Source organism: Gobius niger (assembly GCF_951799975.1).
Source record: "Gobius niger genome assembly, contig: SUPER_10_unloc_3, whole genome shotgun sequence".
NCBI lineage: Eukaryota > Metazoa > Chordata > Actinopteri > Gobiiformes > Gobiidae > Gobius > Gobius niger.
This window is the reverse complement of record NW_027639330.1, coordinates 212,501-217,553: the sequence shown is the minus strand read 5'-3', so window position 1 is coordinate 217,553 and position 5,053 is coordinate 212,501.

The window sequence follows — 5,053 nt, the reverse complement described above, 5'->3', positions numbered from 1 at the left end:
GATGATCCACCTGAAGCCACAGAGAGAAGATAAGATGGTGATGCTCATGGATGTTTATCACTCACAGACTGTAGTGACTCAGAGGAAACACTGGAGAAGGTTTCAGGAAACAGAACAGTTAGTCCCTTATTTTTCACAAAACTAATTTCCTTTGCAAATGAGGCCCATGTTCCCGTTGGTTGGTCTAGGCCAGGGCGATATGGCCCGGGGCGGACTGGCCATAGGTCCATTCTGGAGGAGCACAGAAGGGCTGCTGGCTTGAGGGCCATCAGCCTGTAAGGGGGCGCTGCTACCCGGCCTTGCAATTGCACAGCAAAGCAGCAAAAAAAAATCTCTATTCTATTTCTTTAAAAGCTCTATTTGATGTAAAAAAAAAATGTCTTTGTGGACGTGTGTGTTTACCAGTGGTGCGCCGTCCATACAAGCAGATCAAGCAGGGATTGCCCAATCAAATGTTTAAAAAACAACACTTCAAGTCAAAACCACAAAAATCGGCATTAACTTTACTAAAAACTGGTCCGAGGCATCGACTTTGTAGTTGTGTCGTCTGACCTCCGGCCGCGAGTCTCAGACACTCGGGTGAAGAGAGGGGCTGAGCTGTCAACCGATCACCACCTGGTGGTGAGCTGGATCCGCTGGCAGGGGAGGAAGCCGGTCAGACCTGGCAGGCCCAAGCGTGTTGTGAGGGTCTGCTGGGAACGTCTGGTGGATCCCTCTGTCAGTGGGGTCTTCAACTCCCACCTCCGGAAGAGCTTCACCCGGCGGTGGATAAGATTCGCCCTGAGTACCTTAAGTCTCTGGATGTTGTAGGACTGTCTTGGCTGACACGTCTCTGCAACATCGCGTGGCGGTCGGGGACAGTGCCTCTGGATTGGCAGACCGGGGTGGTGGTCCCTCTCTTTAAGAAGGGGGATCGGAGGGTGTGTTCCAATTACAGAGGAATCACCCTCCTCAGCCTCCCCGGTAAGGTCTACTCCAGGGTGCTGGAGAGGAGGATCCGGCCGATAGTTGAACCTCGGATCCAGGAGGAACAATGCGGTTTTCGTCCTGGTCGTGGCACACTGGACCAGCTCTACACCCTTCATCGGGTGCTCGAGGGTTCGTGGGAGTTCGCCCAACCTGTCCACATGTGTTTGTGGATCTGGAGAAAGCGTTCGACCGCGTCCCTCGTGGTGCCCTGTGGGGGGTGCTCCGGGAGTATGGGGTCCGGGGCCCTCGTGGTTCATTGCCGGCAGTAAGTCAGACCTGTTCCCGGTGCGTGTTGGTCTCCTCAGGGGCCGGAGGGTGTCCGGTTTGGGAGCCTCAGAGTCTCATCTCTGCTATTTGCAGATGATGTTGTTCTGTGGGACCTTCAGCTGCTCTGGGGCGGTTTGCAGCCGAGTGTGAAGCGGCCGGGATGAGGATCAGCACCTCCAAATCTGAGGCCATGGTTCTCCTTCCCCTCTACAGGTCGGTGGGGAGTCCTTGCCTCAAGTGGAGGAGTTCAAGTATCTCAGGTCTTGTTCTCAGTGAGGGACGGATGGAGCGTGAGATGGACAGACGGATCGGTGCGGCGTCAGCAGTGATGCGGTCGCTGTATCGGTCTGTCGTGGTGAAGAGGGAGCTGAGTCGGGGCAAAGCTCTCGATTTGCCGATCGATCGATTGGAGCAGGGGCAGAAAACGGAAAGGACGGACTATTACACCGAGTGGACATTCAAAGTGACGGGACCTTTTCTTCATACAAGACCAACGAGGCTTCGGGCTGGACCAGGACGCTGAAGGTGAGTGTGGGCGAGGCTCCAGCAATAACATAAATGTTTGTAGACTGGAGACACATTGATGGGGGGTCTTAGTATTTTGGAAAGTAAACAAACATAGGCCTACAGTAGTTAATACCATAAATACAGTTATTCATTTATTTTGCATCACATTGCTAAAATATTAACTAATAACTAGTGTATTTTATACAGATTTTCGGGCATCGTGATCGCATCATCTAAACAGCGCATTGTTTTTATTTTCCCGCGGGTGCACTTAAAATACATCAGATATGATTTTTAAATTTTCCTAGGGGGGGGGGTCTCCCTCCTTAAGTCCCAGGCCACTGCTTGCCAAACTCAAAATGTCACCACACGCCACTGGTGTTTACACTAACTTGGGCCGGGCTGCTCAGAGTCCAGGGCCGTTTTCTAGTCCCAGTCCGCCCCTGAATATGGCCAAAAATGTATATCACGGTACATATATTTAATGATATAATTTACACCTGACAAAATACTTCAAACTCAAAGCCTTTAGCCGATGGGGAAAATTCATTTACAGCTGTTGTGTTGCCTTTAAGGCAGTTTATTCTTTAACAAATATTTCATCAGTCATTTCATACGTTTAAAATGGTCTAAAAATGCTACAATAATGGAAGTAATCATTCCGATCCTGTATGTAAATGTACGTTAGTTGTCCACTAGAGCAGTGGTTCTCAACCTGGGGGTCGGGACCCCCATAGGGGTCGCGAGACAAATTTGAGGGGTCGCCAGATCATTCAGATAAAATATACATATTTTCGTTAGTGTATAATCTAATGTTTTATTGTAGCATGTGTTATTGTACCAGAGGGCCATTATTTGTTCATAGACATTTTTTTTTTTTTTTACTTTTTGTTTATTGACAAGTCAGAACAAGTTACAACAAAGGTCTTTGACCCCCCCCCCCCCCCCCAAAAAAAAAAAAAACATTAACCCCCCCCAAAAATAAATAAATAAATAAAATTAAATGAAATTAAAAGACATGAAACAAATAAAAAATAATAATAAAAAAATAAAAAAATAAAATGCGGTCCTATAAACAACATTATGAGAACTTATCTCCACTATTTAACAATAGCCCGGGTGGGGGGTCACGAACCCCTTTACCTGTTATAATGGGGGTCGCGGCTCCAAAAGGTTGAGAACCCCTGCACTAGAGGGCGCTCACGCCTAGTTCTTGTTCGCTTACCCGGAAGTCAACAGACTTTTTCGCCCCGTGCGCACATGTTTAATTATCATATTTTCTGTGTTTATTTTGTAGTTTTCACGGTGCGTTATGTTGATGCAACCAACAGTAAAAAACTGCTGCACCCGTTCGAAACTCTCCGTTTCATTCATTCCTGCGGCCGCTACAGTGAGATCTCGATCGCTAATGAGCGACAAGTCGACGCAGAGAGTGAGAAGACCCATCCAGCCGGTGTCCATGCCATGTCGGATCCCCTGTGTGGCCAGTGGATCTGCCAGCCAAAAGTCTACGCCAGCCGCCATTTGAGTTCTCGGTTTGCTTACATTGGAAAGCTTGGTGTAATGCTAAGCAAAGACTGTTGCTAATCACAAGTTAGCTTACCTGAAGTTATTATTGAGTCAATGCAATCTCTTAAACTGTATGGATCTGTTTACCATCACCTTCTGAGTAGGAAGCCTCGTAGTGCATCAGCAGTATTCAAGCTTGTAACGTTTTGTCATATGTATGATTGCTTTACTCAGTTTTGAAAAGGTGTAAATGTCTGAGCTGAGCGTTGTGTCCAAAGTCTTAAAGTTAAAGCACAAACTTGTGGAAAGGTGAACCCAGATGTCACAGGGTGATACATTTGCACGCAGCATTTTGCACATTTGATTTGATTTGTGTGCGTGCTTTTATTTTGAAGTGTTTTTATCGTGGTGCGTTGCTGTGCTTTTTATTTCCTGTTTTTAATCACCTGGACCCTCACACCTGTGGCAGGCTGTTTTAACCTAGTTTTTATCCAATGAGCGTGGCGGCTGGTGGCGGACCATGGGCTTTTATTGGACACTGAACCATTTGAAGCAGAGGAGCGGGTAACGAGGAGGAAGCACAGGCTGGCTTAGGCGAGGACGGAGACGGCAGAAGGAAAGGTATGGCAGTCCATTCATGGTTCAAAGAGCCTTCAGAAGGAAGCTTGTGAATTGGCCCAAAATAATAATAATAATAATAATGCATCGGTTTTATGTAGTGCTTTTCTGGACACTCAAAGACGCTTTACATTGCACTATTCATTCACTCCATACCCGGTGGTGGTAAGCTACTATTGTAGCCACAGCTGCCCTGGGGTAGACTGACGGAAGCGAGGCAACCAGTCTGCGCCATCGGCCCCTCTGACCACCACCACTCACTCACTCACTCACTCACTCCATTCGCTAGGCTTCCTGGTGTCTCCCATCCAAGCACCGACCAGGCCCTTCCCTGCTGAGCTTCCAAGGTCTGACGGGATTGGGCAGAGCAAAGGCGGTATGACCACCGAAAATAAATGCCAATGACCCTCTAGCACTGAGAGAGTTTGCAGATTTCCTACAAAGTTGTGCTGAGGCTATTCCTCAAGTCAAGGGTCTAGAGATTCACAAATCACAAGCTACTCAAGAAACTACCCGATTGGATAACACAAAGATGGAGTCGTATTGTTGTGGATGAGATGGACAAAAGTCAAGAATATCCCGGCTTTGCTCACTTCACAAAGTTCATGCAGAAGGAAGCTAGAGTAGCATCTCCATTCTGAACGAAAAGACTTCAGAAGAGAGATCCATTAAGAGAGCCAAAGCACTCACCACAACCGCTCAAACCAAGTGAAACAGCTCAACTCCTGTAGCCATTCCTAAACAAAAGTTACCTTGTTTGTTTTGCAGAGACGACACTCACGGCAAAGTGAAATGTTCTACATTTACAGCAAACACTATGGACGAAAAGACAACATTCACTCATGAAAATCACCTGTGCTTCGGATGCCTAAGAAAGGGCCACGTGACTAAAACATGCAAAGCCACTCCTGTGGTAAGTGCAGCCGACACACCCAACATGTCTGCACATAGAAAAGGTACAAGAACCAAAGCAAAAGGAAACTGAGAATGTCTCAGGACAAAGTGCAAACACAGAGGAAAGTACAAATAAAGGAGTACACAAAGTCATGGCTCACGTACTAACAAGGAAAACATCCGCCACATCCAGTACCAGTCTTCATCTCAGCTGCCTCACAGCCTAAAGGGAAATACTCACCTATGCTTTACTCCATACCCAAAGTGACTCGTCTCTTGTTTTCGGAGA